The following is a 16,384-nucleotide window of genomic DNA, read 5'->3' on the forward strand; positions in this document are numbered from 1 at the left end:
GAGACTGGGCTGAGCAAAGGTTGGGAATTTGTATAGGCGCTGATAATCGCGCAGTTGAGCGCCCCATCAACCAATCATCATCATCATCATCGAGGAGAGAAGCAGGAAACAAAGGTGGAAGCGATAGGCAGCCATACGAAATATTCTCCACTTGTGGAAGACTACACTGGCAACACCTCGATAATACGTCAGCAACCCCATGGTACCCCAGCAATATTCTCCGGCCTTAACGCAGTGTTGCTGTGTATTTCAGTCACATTGCAGCTGTGCTTACGGCCACATTTTGTCGTAAAACACTGGACGTGTAAACGCATTTAGGACGGTCACTACCCTACGAACAGAATATGATATGTAAATTGCAGATTAATTTAATACACAGTTTAAGCTCACCGGAGAAAATATTAGTTACTTCCATAGAAGACCACATGCCTAGTCGCTTTCGGCCGGTGTAGATGGTGCAGAGCTGGTACTACGTGACCGTCCATTGCTCACCTAAGTCATGACAGTGAAGCAGTGTGTATGTGCTAGTCGGTTGTATCGTATCAGCGCAGTGAGATGGGACTGCGTGGAAACGTGACACGACGGCAAAAAGAAGCTACCGTGTTTGGACGTGCGTACAACCACACCGCGAATGAAGCTGCCCGATTTCTTAGTGTATCAAATGGTTCAAATGGCTCTGAACACTATGGGACTTAACTTCTGTGGTCAACAGTCCCCTAGAACTTAGAACTACTTAAACCTAACTAACCTAAGGACATCACACACATCCATGCCCGAGGCAGGATTCGAACCTGCGACCGTAGCAGTCCCGCGTTAGTGTATCAACGCGGACTGTCCAGCTATGTTGTCTAAGGCGCGTATGCGACTGATATCACCAATTGTTTCATCCAGTCACAAACCTGGTTAAATGTTCCTTACCAAGTTACATTCTGTCCCAGGAGGAACGGTCAACGTTCAGGGATAGAGGACCGATCATTAGAAGCGAGGCCGGCCGCTGTGGCCGAGCGGTTCTAGGCGCTACAGTCGGAACCGCGCTACCGCTACGGTCGCAGGTTCGAATCCTGCCTCGGGCATGGCTGTGTGTGATGTCCTTAGGTTAGTTAGGTTTAAGTAGTTCTAAGTTCTAGGGGACTGATGACCTCAGAAGTTAAGTCCCATATTGCTCAGAGCCATTCGAACCATTAGAAGCGAAAGAGTCTAGTAAATATGGGCTCTAAAGTGCATAACTTAAAGAGCTATGAACACTTGTCCATTTTCGCTGCCGTGAAATACATCTCCTTCTAATGAACATTCGCTCATAGATCTTAATGTATACTTTATGGAGCCCGTATTTAACAGAATATTTTTTTCTTGTTTTGGTCGATACCTCCTTGCAAAACATGGAAAGCAAAAAGCTTGCAGCAGACGACACGAGTTTCACAGTATCCAAGATGAAGAAGTGTTCATAGTTCTTAACTATACAGTAGTGGAAATCAGTATAAAGACAGTGTTCCTGCGAAAGTAAGAGTACAATGTCTGAAGCATACTGTATCGAATTTATTATAAAAGTAGTAAATACATATAAAGATAAACAGTTACATAGTTTGTTTCATAACACAAGTAACAAGATAATGCGTTTGCATTTCCTAGATGGAAATTGGTATAAAAGCTCTCACTGTCCTGTTGTTTCACTGCGCTGTTAGTACTTTGTCCAACCTCTGTTTTTCATGATTACCTCAAAGAGTCTCTTCGACACTGCCTTTACTACGGTTTGTAGTTCTTGCCTGAAAATGTCGACCTCTCTTCACTTATCTCTCACACACGGCCTCAAATTGCCTTCCATTGCGATTAACAGGCCTTGCAAGTAATCCCCAAAGGTTTTCCGCAGGGTTCATATCCGGGCTACATGCAGGTCAGGCCAAGACATCGATATCTTTATCTTCAAACTACTTTTTGGTTGTAGCAGAAACATGCACAGACGCATTATCTTGTTGAAAAATTAGACTTTCGTTCCCCAGGTGCTCATACATTCTAATCAGTTCTGTGTCTAGCATCTCATTGTACATGTTACAGTTAATTTTAGTGTTCATCCAAACAAAGCGCGATTTACGTTTAGTGCATACGGCTACCCAAATCATAACATGTCACCACAAAATTTCTGCTCATTCTTACCTGCTGCTCTGTTACCACATCATGCCATCCAGCCCGTCTAGATGAAACTTCTTCTCATCACTGACAATTACTTTATCCCTCACTGAAGTCCGTGGCATATGTTTTTCACCAAAGTCCAATCTAGTCTGTTTATGTTGGGAGTTAGAGCAGTGTTTTGCTGTCGACTTTTTAATGCAAGATGTTTGTCATTTGACAAAATTTGCCGTGCTCGTCAAGCAGTTTCTGACAACTGTAAATCAGCAACAAACTGAGAAGAACAGCGGTTTGTGCCCCTTTCTTTCCCCAAAAAGGAACCTTTTCGATGCTTCCAATAATAACCTTTTCGATGCCTCCGATAATTTTTTGCTTAGCCCATATTTTCCTTTCCATCCATATCGTGCACCCAATCTAACGAAATTATCACTCACTGTGCTTGAACGGTTCAAAGTCTTGACGATTTGACGATTAGAGAGCCCCATTTCTCTGTAGGCACCGATTCTCACTTTCTCATCTCACGATGTTTTCCGCGTGGCAGTCTTACAATCGTAGTTTATGTACACGAAACGCGCTGTCACTAATGCTGTCCTTTTCCTGTCTGCAGTAAAGGCACATGCGCTCAAACTAACCTCTCATAGAGCCGACTGCCTTTATACTGAGTTCCACCCTCTACAACCTGAATCTTTGATTCAAATGGCTCGAAGAACTATGGGACTTCTGAGGTCATCAGTCCCCTAGACTTACAACTACTTAAAGCTAACTAACGTAAGAACATCACACACATCCATGCCCGAGGCAGGATTCGAACCTGCGATCGTAGCAGCAGCGGGCTTCCGGACTGAAGCGCCTAGAACCGCTCGGCCACACCGGCCGGCACCCGAATGTTTGATGTCTTGTTATGTACTGTACTACTTACATCAAATGCGATACCAATTTTTTTTACTATCAAAAACAGTCTTGATCACAATTTATTTATTACGGTGACCGGGTTCGACCACTACTGTGGTCATCTTCAGACCAATGAGTAAGGACATCCTTCTGCTGGAGAATCACTACTCATCATGCCATCCATTAAGATACAAAATGGCATTTTTAAAACAATGATACATAGGATATTGAAATTACCTCTTCAACATGATGCACTCCAGAAGGAAATTGATACCTTAAAACAGATAGCAGTTGCTAACAATTATAATTCCCATCAGGTTGATCTGTTATATCAAAAATTAAAGGAAACAAATGATGCTGTGATAAATTCCAAGAAGAGATTTACAAAAATGACATACATGGGACCTATTTCAGATAAAATAAATAAAATATTTAAGAATACAAGCGTGACAATAGCGTTCAAAACCAGTAACCCACTACAGATGAAACAAACACACAATTGGGGAATCAAATATAATACCAAAAGTCAGGCGTTGACAAAATACTATGTAATGACTGTGAGTAACAGTATATTGGCCAAACTGGCCGTAACTTTCTAACACGTTTTAAGGAACATACTACTGGTACTGCGCGTACCAAATCAATATGTGGTCAACATCTTGATGGATACAATAATTCTGAGGATTGCATTTCTAACTATTTGAAAATATTACATACTGTGCCAAAAGGATTACAACTAAATACTTAAGAAGAAACTGAAATCTATTCAGTTCACAAAAGTAATCCGTTGTCTTTTTTAAACGAACAACTTGAAATTAAAGACAAACATTTTTTTGGGCTTTTCGATGATCTGCTTTAGAATGTTCACTCTTCTGTCCTTAAAATTATTAAGACCTTTAGGAAATCTTTTATCTTTCCTTTGTAATTTTATTTCGCCAAACATTTTTTATGACTGACTAGCTGTTTTTAGGATGTTTGCTTATATGCTTTAAGACTGCATATTGCTAATTCACATCCCTCTATTTTTGACACTACGGCTCACAGTATTATAATTTTAAATTCCTTCCATTTTCATTATTTTTTGTTTGTCTATAAGACTGTCAAAAAAAAGGAGTAGTGATTTTCCAGCAGACGGAGGTCCTTACTCATTGGTCTGAAGATGACCACAGTAGTGGTCGAAACCGGTCACCGTAATAAATAAATTGCGAGCAAGACTGTTTTTGATAGTAAATATTTGTAACATTTCGATCACTGTTCACTCCCACAATGTATTAAAAAGCAATACCAAACGACTGTATTTGTACGCTGGATCTCATACACCTGAAAATAAACTGTGCAAAACTATTCAAACTGTTAATGTTAGCCGGCCAGTGTGGCCGAGCGGTTCTAGGCGCTTCAGTCTGGAACCGCGCGACAATTACGGTCGCAGGTTCGAATCTTGCCTCGGGCATGGATGTGTGTGATGTCCTTAGGTTAGCTAGGTTTAAGTAGTTCTACGTTCTAGGGAACTGATGACCTCAGATGTTAAGTCCCATAGTGCTCAGAGCAGAGACATTTGAGCCATTTTTTGTTAATGTTAATTTTCCTAGAAATGTCGATGCCTTTTTACTGATTTCCATCACTGTACATTTCAGAGCCCACGTTAACTGGACTTTTGTCTTTCCAATGATCGTTACTGTCATACCCCTGAATAGTGATCATTCCATGTGGGACACCATGTATATCCTTCAGGGGGCGCCGCTGAAGTACAGTGGCTTTCTCTGACCGTACTACAAGAGCACCAGAAAGGTGCCTTGTGAAAGTTGTTCCCTTAATGAAAGCCGCAACGTTCGGCCGCCTCCTCGCCGCAGATGGCGAAGAATTTGAGGAGGAAGGTTTCCTATAGTGCTTTAATTTTAATCAAGGGGCACAGCACGCGTTGTGTGTGGCTTCTTGATTAAAAAGCCCGCGCAGTCGTCTCCAGGATGGAGGCTGGCCGGCCCGGGGTCTTCCCGCACCGTCTGCCGTTGCTGCTGCCGCCGCTTTGGTGTGCGGACGCAGGCGGCGCGGTGCGTTCTTTAATTACGGCCTTCCCACGAGAATTCTTCACAGTTCTCGTTTGCGACGCCTTTCTCCGAGCGCTATAACGACCCCTTTTCGGTTCACTGGGACTACCGTTGCATTCTGGAGGACTTCTAAATTTTTAAAACCTGCAGCCTCTTCTTTTCATTCGTATCCAACGAATCTTTTAGGTTAACCTGTCTTTCGTTGAAAGCAGAAATTTAATACTATAAAGACGAGAGCGGCATAGTACCGTGCTTTTTACAGAATACAGTAGTTTTTATTTTACCTGCGTTTCCGATTCCTGCCGACACCGAGACCATAACGCCGTGAATGGGTTACCCCCGGTTCTTTGTCAGTATGACAGCGCTGCGTCAGATGGAGGGTTGGCTGCTCTGTGGAACCGAAATGTACACTCCTGATCTTTGGGTTGATGGGTTGATTTTGGGGAAGAGACCAAACAGCGAGGTCATCGGTCTCATGGGATTAGGGAAGGATGGAGAAGGAAGTCGGCCGTGCCCTATCAAAGGAACCATCCCGGCATTTGCCTGAAGCGATTTAGGGAAATCAGGGAAAACCTAAATCAGGCAGGCCGGACGCGGGATTAAACCGTCGTCCTCCCGAATGCGAGACCAGTGTGCTAACCACTACGCCACCTCGTTCGGTTCCTGATCGTTAAAACTGCAATAGGATAAGGAAGGATTGGCGTGATGTGTAAAACGTGCTTGGATATGAAAATGATTAACATTTCAGCGCATCTGCACGAAGTAGATGGCGCAGTGGTGTGCAAAATGTAAGGACGATAGTAACCGTCGCGTGATGTCACAGTCAAATAACGTAGCTCGATGGAACTTGGGCCATACATGAAAAGAATTGCACTTATTCGAAGAAAAACTTACACTGAAGTCACCGTGATTTGTTAAGATCTACTGGCCATTACAAAAGGGGGATATGGTTCTTAATAGGGTCTGTGATTACCACGGTCCGCAATACATGCTCTGTAACATGCTTTCAAATTGCAAGAAAATGGTTCAAATGGCTCAAAGCGCTCTGGGACTTAACATCTGAGGTCATCAGTCCCCTAGACTTAGAACTACTGAAACCTAACTAACCTTAGGACATCACACACATCCACTCCCGAGGCAGGATTCGAACCTGCGACCGAAGCGGTCGCGCGGTTTCAGACTGATGCGCCTAGGACCACTCGGCCACAACGGCCGGCGCACTGTAACAATTATCCTACAGTGGCAATATACATTGACGGAAAAAAAATCGCGACACAAAAAAAAATAATTAGTGTAGAGAAATGAGATTTTGGGAATACATTTGCCTTGGTAACATATTTGCAAGATCACAGCACAATATAAGCTGCAGAAGCCATAGAAAATGTGAAATGCTGGTGCATTGATCACCTGTGTAACCGCCAGAATGTTGAATGCAAGCATCTGAGCCGGACGGTGTGGCCGTGCGGTTCTAGGCGCTTCAGTCTGGAACCGCATGACCGCTACGGTCGTAGGTTCGAATCCTGCCTCGGGCATGGATGTGTGTGATACCCTTAGGATAGTTAGGTTTAAGTAGTTCTAAGTTCTAAGGGACTGATGACCACAGATGTTAAGTCCCATAGTGCTCAGAGCCATTCGAACCATTTGAACCAAGCATCTAAACGAGCATGCGTTGAGTTGTACAGCTGCCAGATGTCAGCTTGTAGGATGGAGTTCCATGCCTGTTGCACTTCGTCGGTCAGTACTGCACACTGGACTCGCATTCGGGAGGACGATGGTTCAATCCCGTCTCCAGCCATCCTGATTTAGGTTTTCCGTGATTTCCCTAAATCGCTTCAGGCAAATGCCGGGATGGTTCCCTTGAAAGGGCACGGCTGATTTCCTTCCCAATCCTTCCTTACCCCGAGCTTGCGCTCCGTCTCTAATGACCTCGTTGTCGACGGGACGTTAAACACTAACCACCACCACCACCACCACCACCACCACCACCACCACCACCACCGGTCAGTACTGGGTTCAAGCCGGCCGCGGTGGTCTAGCGGTTCAGGCGCTCAGTCCGGAACCGCGGGACTGCTACGGTCGCAGGTTCGAATCCTGCCTCGGGCATGGATGTGTGTGATGTCCTTAGGTTAGTTAGGTTTAAGTAGTTCTAAGTTCTAGGGGACTGATGACCACAGATGTTAAGTCCCATAGTGCTCAGAGCCATTTGAACCATTTGAGTACTGGGTTCTACCGCACTACAGCAAAAAAAAGTATGGTTCAAATGGCTCTCAGCACTATGGGACTTAACATCTGAGGTCATCAGTCCCTTAGACTTAGACTTATGAAACCTAACTAACCTAAGGACATCAGGCAGAATTCGAACCTGCGACCGTAGCAGCAACGCGGTTCCGGACTGAAGCGCCTAGAACCGTTTGGTCACAACGGCCGGCTCTCATATTTCCCACACGGTTTGGTAGAGCGTTCCATTCGTTCACAACTGCTAGGTGGGCTTTGGTGTATGTATACGTTCTGTAAAAGGTCTCTTTAACGCATCTCACACGTGCTTGATGGCACTGAAGTAGGGGGAACGGGTAGGCTACGCCATTCGCAGAATATCCTCTCGTCCCATGATCTCCTCCACCCCTGAAAAGACGCAAACGGGGAAAAAAGTACCACGTTACAATAACGTTCATCAGGGTGTGTTCCTTGTTCAAAGGGATAGAGATCAGTGAACCTGTGCATCATTTTGCCTCCCTGCATCATAACATATGGATCACCAAAGATATCACGTTTGACAATGAAGGAAATATGAGTAAACCATTGAATTACAGACCCACATCACTGACCTCAATTTGCAGTAGGATTTTCGAGCACATACTGTACTCTAACATTACGAATCACCTTGAAGAAAATGACTTATTGATATATAACCAACACGGATTCATAAAATATCGTTCTTTATTCCCATGAAGTAATGAGTGCTGTCGACAAGGGATGGAATCGATCTGATTCCATATTCTTAGATTTCCAGAAGGCTTTTGATACCGTTCCTCACAAGTGACTATTAATCGCATTGCGTGCATGTGGAGTATCGTCCCAGTTGTGTGGATTCGTTATTTCCTCTCAGAGAGGTCACAGTTTGTAGTGATGGACGGTAAATCATCGAGTAGAACAGAAGTGATATCTGGCGTTCCGCAAGGTAGTGTCATAGGCCCTCGACTGTTCCTGATTTACATAAGATCTAGGTGATAATCTCAGCAGCCCCCTTAGATTTTTTGCATATGACGCTGTAATTTACCGTCTAGTAAAATCATCAGACGATAAATTCCAACTACAAAATGATCTAGAGAGAATTTATATATGCTGCGAAAAGTGGCAATTGGCACTAAACAAAGAAAAGTGCGAGGGTATCTACATGGGTACTAAAAGAAAGCCGATAAATTTTGGGTATACGATAAAGCGCACAAATCTAAGGGCTCTCAATTCGACTAAATATGTAGGAATTACAATTACGAGCAACATAAATTGGAAAGACCACACAGATAATATTGTGGGGAAGGCGAAACAATGGCTGTGCTTTGTTGGCAGTACACTTAGAAGATGCGACAAACCCACTAAAGAGACAGCCTACATTACAATTGTCGGTCCTCTGCTGGAATATTGCTGCGCTGTGTGGGATCCTTACCAGGTAGGATTGACGGATGACATAGAAAAAGTGCAAAGAAGGGCAGCTCGTTTCGTGTTACCACGCAATAGCGGTGAGAACGTCACTGATATGATACGCGAGTTGGGGTGGCAGTCACTGAAACAAAGGCGCGTTTCTTCCGAATGCGAAAATACTGGGTGATCAAAAAGTCAGTATAAATTTTAAAATTGAATAAATCATGGAATAATGTAGATAGAGAGGTACAAATTGACACACATGCTTGGAATGACATGGGGTTTTATTAGAACCAAATAAATACAAAAGTTCAAAAAATGTCCGACAGATGGCGCTTCATCTGATGCGATTCTGTAACATATCGGCGTACCTCTCACCCGTCACGGTAGCAGTTACAAAACCAGAATCACGCATTTCCTCGAAGAAAAAAGGCCCGATAACGGTAGATGTGGTAAATCCAACCCATACCGTGACTTTCTCGTCGTGCAATGGATTTTCCACGACAGTTCTAGGATTTTCGGTAGCCCAAATTCTGCAGTTGTGGGCGTTAACAGACCCTCGGAGCGTGGAATGAGCTTCGTCGTCCACGACATGTTAATCAACCAATCGTCATCTTACGCCATCTTTTGAAACGCCCACACCGCAAATGCCCTCCGCTTCACTAAATCGCCAGGTAACAGTTTATGATTCCGATGGATTTTGCACGGATAACATCACAGGGTACGCCTAAGTGCCAACCAAACAGTAGTGTATGGAATGCCGGTGCGACGTGCGACTGCACGAGGGCTGACTTACCCGTGCATAGACGAAACCGCTACAGTCTCCATTTCTTCCTGAACTGTCTCAGCAGCATTACGCCTTGTGCTCGGTCGGCCACTACGGGGTCTATCGTCTAAACAACCCGTGGCTTCGAACTTACTTGAAAGTAATCGATCGTCACGCTTGACGTTTCGTCTCCGACTGCGGGAGACATCCTCGGAGGTAAAGCGGCGAACTGCGAAGAGAACTGGAGGAAGCGCTGATTATATAGGCAGAACAGAGGGCGCCACTGTCGATCACGTGGCGTCGGCTAAGAGATTGTCTCACGCTTGACGATCGATTACTTTCAATCGAGAATGTTGGCATTACCAGAGACAATCTCATAGCCGACGCCACGTGATCGACAGTGGCGCCCTCTGTACTGCCTATATAATCAGCGCTTCCTCCAGTTCTCTTCGCAGTTCGCCGCTTTACCTCCGAGGATGTCTTCCGCAGTCGGAGACGAAACGTCACAGTTTTATACTTCGACCACGGCCTATCAGCCCGGAAGTTGTAAGTGAAGGGTATTGAGTATTATATTGGTTAATATGCAGTGAATCCATGGAGAAGAAATAAAAAGTTTGAGGTTCGCCGATGACATTGAAATTCTGTCAGAGACAGCAAAGGACTTGGAAGAGCAGTTGAACGGAATGGACAGTGTCTTGAAAGGAGGGTATAAGATGAACATCAACAAAAGCAAAACGAAGATAATGGAATGTAGTCGAATTAAGTCGGGTGATGCTGAGGGAATTAGATTAGGAAATGAGACACTTAAAGTAGAAAATGAGTTTTGCTATTTGGGGAGCAAAATAACCGATGATGGTCGAAGTAGAGAGGATACAAAATGTAAACTGGCAAAGGCAAGTAAAGCGTTTCTGAAGAAGAGAAATTTGTGAACATCGAGTATAGATTTAAGTGTCAGGAAGTCGTTTCTGAAAGTATTTGTATGAAGTGTAGGCATGTATGGAAGTGAAATATGGGCGATAAATAGTTTAGACAAGAAGAGAATAGAAGCTTTCGAAATGTGGTGCTACAGAAGAATGCTGAAGATTAGATGGGTAGATCACATAACTATTGAATAGAATTGGGGAGAAGAGGAGTTTGTGGCACAACTTGACCAGAAGAAGGGATCGGTTGGTAGGGCATGTTCTGAGGCATCAAGAGATCACCAATTTAGTACTGGAGGGCAGCGTGGAGGGTAGAAATCGGAGAGGGAGACCAAGAGATACATACACTAAGCAGATTCAGAAGGATGCAGGCTGCAGTAGGTACTAGGAGATGAAGAAGCTTACACAGGATAGAGTAGCATGGAGAGCTACATCAAACCAGTCTCAGGATTGAAGACCACAACAACAACAATGCAGTAAAAGAAAAGTAAATACTGAAAATGAGAAAAAGAAAAATATATTCCCGTATAAGGACTCGGACTCGACTCTACTACCCGCCGCTTGTCGCTTTGCGTCGCACCAGCCTCCGCTTGGAAACTATGCTAACATAAATGGCCCACGCCTCATCCGATCCACGCCAAATGTGCTATTTTTCCTTTTTTTTCCTAATCGCTTGACCATCTGGCTCTCCTGTCACTTTCATTTCCGCTAAGTCCTGCATATAGAACTTATTTAGAAGAAGTCGGTGATTACGAGTAAGCGCGGTCCCCTTGTGAGTGTCATCGGCTGTGGAGGCGGAAGAAGAACGAATAGTTACGCCGCAACAAAGCTGTTTGCCGAATTGACGATCCTGGAATAGTACGCCAGACGCCCGTTTCTACACTAGTGAAGGTATTGGTTTTTCAGGGGAATTCCCGTGCTTCACGAACGGCACTCAGCTTAATGAAAGGCAGAGCTGCGCCGCTCCGTTTCTCGGAAGGGCGGCACGGTAATATAGACGCAGCGGCGGTGGCCGGCGCATTCAGCGGAAGCGGCGGAGACCGGCGGTGCGCGAGAGGAAGCGTTCCACGCCAGGCGACGCGGCTGCCCGTCTGCTGTGCTCCGCCCACGCCGCCTGACGTCACGAGGCAGGCGCCGTGACATCCACACCACCTACTTGCGCCCGTGTACCCAGCCAAGTGGCTCGAGCCTGCTTCTCCGCTCGCTGCCGCAGTAAGAAGACTACAGGCGAGGACTGTTGTTGAAACTATCTGGAAGACTAAGACTGTGAGATCGACCAGGACTCGAACCTGGAAGCCTTAAAGGTAGGGACTAATGCTGAAACTATCTGGAAGGTAAAGGTTTGAGAAGGACCAGGACTTGAACCCAAAACCTTTGCCTCTCGCGGGCAAATGCTCTATCTACTGCGTTGTTCGAACACGACCCATGTCCCACCCTCATGGCTGTGATTCCACCAGTACGTCTCCACCACCTTCCAAACTTCAACAGAAGTTCCCAGAATGAGATTTTCACTCTACTGCGGAGTGTGCGCTGATATGAAACTTCCTGGCAGATTAAAACTGTGTGCCGGACCGAGACTCAAATTCGGGACCTTTGCCTTTCGCGGGCAAGTGCTCTACCATCTGAGCTACTCAAGCACGACTCACGCCCCGTTCTCACAGCCTTACTTCCGCCAGTACCTCGTCTCCTACTTTCCAAACTCCACAGAAACTCTCCTGCGAACCTTGCAGACTTCGAGTCTTGGTCCGGCACACAGTTTTAATCTGTCAGAAAGTTTGAACAGAAGCTCTCCTGCATAGGTACCTTGCGGGACTAACACTCCTGCAAGAAATGATACTGCAGAAAAGTGGCTAAGCCACAGTCTAGAGCATTGTCAGCAGAATTAATTTTTAGTTTGCAGTAGAGTGTGTGCTGATTTCACGCCTCCTTTCAGATTGAAATTGTGTGCCCGATTGCGACTCCGACCTTAAGCTTTAGATTTTTGCCTATGATGACGATTGAAAAGCGAAGTCTGCAAAGAGAAAGAAGACACAATAGACGAGTTGGTCGTTCGGATTATGAGTAGTGTCCTTATAAAAGAACACTTAGACCACTTCAAAAGAGCTACTCGTAGTGTTGCCAAGAGAATTCGAGAGGGCACTTAAGTCGGAAATAGCATTTCTGAAAATCAACATTCATATTAATAATTTGCCTTTGCTTGAAACCTCCTATCTGTTTGGATTATGTTCTTACAGTTGTATGTATCTAACCAGTAAGAATTGCTTTCTTGTAGTACGGTACCACGGTTTATAAAATTGTTTTACTGAACCCAACATAGTACAGCGGGTGTTCTGGAAGAATAATAAATATTTTAGACTAATTCGAATACAGCATTCCATATAACATCTGCGCAATGCTAATTGTTTGTTAAATAATGGCATGCATGCTTTTAGTTGAACTATTTTATTGCGCCATAAAGTTACCAATAAAAGCGAATATAACGCCATTTGAAAAACAATAAAAACTGGACACATGTTGCATGGAATGTTGTTTTCGAATCAGTCTAAAAAAACAAACCAAGTGACCACACCCCCCCCCCCCCATGCCCACCCCCAATTCCCAATTCTTTAAGGAATTGAACTTTGTTTTAAGCTAGTTTTAAAGCGTCTGAATATTTGTAACGTCATATCTACTGAACTATGCGGCGCACCATGATGGTTGGTTGGTTGTTTTTGGGGAAGGAGACCAGACAGCGTGGTCATCGGTCTCATCGAATTAGTGATGGGGAAGGAAGTCGGCCGTGCCCTTTCAGAGGAACCATCCCGGCATTTGCCTGGAGTGATTTAGGGAAATCACGGAAAACCTAAATCAGGATGGCCGGACGCGGGATTGAACCGTCGTCCTCCCGAATGCGAGTCCAGTGTCTAACCACTGCGCCACCTCGCTCGGTGCGGCGCACCATGACATAATTCAGTGGTAATGCGGATATTGTCTGTAAAATGTGTTGCGAATAGAGTTTCTAGTAAAGAATTAATGAATGACAACGTCATGTCGGATGGTAAAGTTTTACTGCACCAACAGCGAAAAGGTAGTAAGCGATAAAACTTTTTCCTTTCGTTATTATGTAAATGGTATCAGCAAGAAAAAGGTTTCGAAGTGTTTTTATCGGTAGGCCTAATCTCTGAAAGACAGAAGAAGATAAAGAAGTATTTTGGGTTCCAGTGCGCAGAGAACTAAAAAAAGAAAAAATGCTGTGCTCTGCAGTATAGCTGACACTAGCGGTAAATTGAAATTTCGATACCTTAAAAATTTCATAATGTTCGCTTCACAACAGCTTCCCTTTCCGTTAAGCGCCTAACAACGCAACTTCTCGCGTGTGAAACCTCTCCCAGTCTTGAAACAACTGCCAACAAATGCACCGCCACGAAGCAACATTATCTTCGTAGTTATAACAATGAAAACAAGTGCACATAGCGCCTAGAGGTGTTTTTAACACCCACTCTATACATCGATGCGCCCCCCCCCCCCCCCAAGTGGCAAATAGTTTTAGCGAACGAACTGGCGCATTGGTTACGGCCTTGGGCTCGCTGTCTTATGTTTGAGTCATGTCTTGTGACTGGTTTGATGCGGTCCGCCATCTCTTGTGCCAACCTGTACATCTCTGAGTAGCACTTGCATCCTTTAGCGTCAATTATTATTTGGATGTATTCCAATCTTCGTCTTTCCCTACATTTTGTAACGTCTGCGGTTCTCTCTAGTAACAATGGAAGTTATTCCCTGATGTCTTAACGCATGTCCTGTAACCCTGTCCCTTATATTCCTCAGTGTTTTCCATATGTTCCTTCCTTCGCAGATTCTGTAGAGAATTCAGTTCTTACCTCTACGTAATTTTTAACATTCGTCTGCAGCACCACATCTCAAAAGCTTCGAACCTCTTCTGTTCCGATTTTTCCACTGTTCAAGATTCACTACCACACAATACTGTACTCCACGAGAACATTATCAAAAGTTCTTCAAGAGCGATGTTCGATACTGTCAGAATTCTCTTGGCCAAGAATGCCTTCTGTACCTGTGGTAATCTCCTGTTTTTGTCCTCCTTGCTTAGTCCGTCATGTGTTCTTTTGCTTCCAAGGCAGCAGAATTCCTTCACTTCGTCAACGTCCATGTTGCGAATTTTCATGAACGTTTCTCAATAACCTCATTTCCGCTACTCCTCATTACTTATCTTTCTTCGCTTTACTCTCAGTCCACATTCTGTGCTGAGTAGACCGTTCATCCTGTTCACTATATCCTCTAATTCTTCACATTCACTGAATATAGCAATGTTTTGAATTTTTCTTTTATTTTCGCTCAAAATGGTTCAAATGGCTCTGAGCACTATGCGACTTAACTTTGAGGTCATCAGTCGCCTAGAACTTAGAACTAGTTAAACCTAACTAGCCTCGTAGCGGTCGCTTGGCGCCAGACTGTAGCGCCTAGAACCGCACGGCCACTCCGGCCTGCTTTTATTTTCGTCATTGGTTCTTTGATGTACATATTGGACAACAGTGCCATTTGACTAAATTCCAGCCTTCTATTCGTTTCAATCCGAGCACGTAGTTCTTGTTTCTTGTACATAAAAACTAAACTAACTAAACTCCTCCCGAACAGGCCACGAAGGCCCAAAGGTACCGACCGGCCACCGTGTCATCCTCAGCCACAGGCGTCACGGTATGCGGATATGGAGGGGCATGTGGTCAGCACACCGCTCTCCCGGCCGTATGTCAATTTCCGAGACCGGAGCCGCTACTCCTCAATCAAGTACATCCTCAGTTTGCCTCACAACGGCTGAGTGCACACCGCTTGCCAACAGCACTCGGAGCGAGGTGGCGCAGTGGTTAGACACTGGACTGGCATTCGGGAGGACGATGGTTCAATCCCGCGTCCGGCCATCCTGATTTAGGTTTTCCGTGATTTCCCTAAATCACTCCAGGCAAATGCCGGGATGGTTCCTCTGAAAGGGCACGGCCGACTTCCTTCCCCATCCTTCCCTAATCCGATGAGACCGATGACCAGGCTGTCTGGTCTGCTTCCCCAAACCAACCAACCAACAGCACTCGGCAGACCGGATGGTCACCCATCCAAGTGCTAGCCCAGCCCAACAGCTCTTAACTTCGGTGATCTGACGGGAACCGGTGTTACCACTGCGCCAAGGCTGTTGGATTTCTTGCACATACCGTATATTATATCCGTCTTTTCAATAACTTACTCCTGGTTTCGCAAAATTTCGAATATCTGGCACGATATTACATTGTCGAACGCATTTTCTTTTCTGTGTCGACAAAGCCTATGAATGTTCCCGGAGTTTCTTAAGTCATATATCTCCAGACTTATACATTCTACACTCAACTTTACTAGTCGCTTGGTTGTCACTCCCCCAATGATTTCATAAATTCAAAAGGAATGTTATCCATCCCTTCTGCTTTATTCTGTTGCAGGTCATGTAAAACTCGGTTAACTTCCGATTCTAATACTGTATCCCTTATCTTTTGCATATGGACTCCCATTTATTCCTTCTCCTCTGCGATTTACAGTGTAATTCCCATTGCACTTTTAATGTTGCCGCATTTGCTTTTAACGCCACCGAACGGTTTTGACTTTTTTATTTGCTGAATCGGTCCTTCGGAGGACCATTTTTCGAGTTCTTCGTATTGCGGCCGTTTCGCCTTGGCTTTGTGACACTTCCAGTTTATTTCATTCCTAAGGTATGATATTGCTGTCATCTACCGTTTCTTTCAATCTATTACTAAATCGTTGTGGTAGTTTGTTTTAAGAAGGAAGAGAAGAAACGGTGGCCGACTTCTTTCAGCGTGGAGTCCGACCCGATCTTATATGCAGTCTCTAATGACCTTACCGTTACACACTGAAGACACTTTTCTTTTTGCAAACGATTTTAATTACAAAGTCTAAATTTATTCCTCCTTCGTCGGGCAGATTGCAAACTACCTGCTACAGTCTCCAAGTGCAAGAAGTAAACTCAG

The 16,384-nt window shown here is 44.7% G+C and overlaps 1 protein-coding gene and 1 pseudogene across 1 annotated transcript in view; both read right to left on the reverse strand.

The window, feature by feature from the left end:
• The window catches only part of LOC126413152 (protein Fe65 homolog), a 521,914-nt gene that overhangs the window by 413,349 nt on the left and 92,181 nt on the right, over positions 1-16,384 (reverse strand). The window lies entirely within an intron of this gene.
• On the reverse strand, positions 15,449-15,566 carry LOC126413447 (5S ribosomal RNA; annotated as a pseudogene).

The sequence above is a fragment of the Schistocerca serialis genome, chromosome 7 (genome assembly GCF_023864345.2).
Source record: "Schistocerca serialis cubense isolate TAMUIC-IGC-003099 chromosome 7, iqSchSeri2.2, whole genome shotgun sequence".
NCBI lineage: Eukaryota > Metazoa > Arthropoda > Insecta > Orthoptera > Acrididae > Schistocerca > Schistocerca serialis.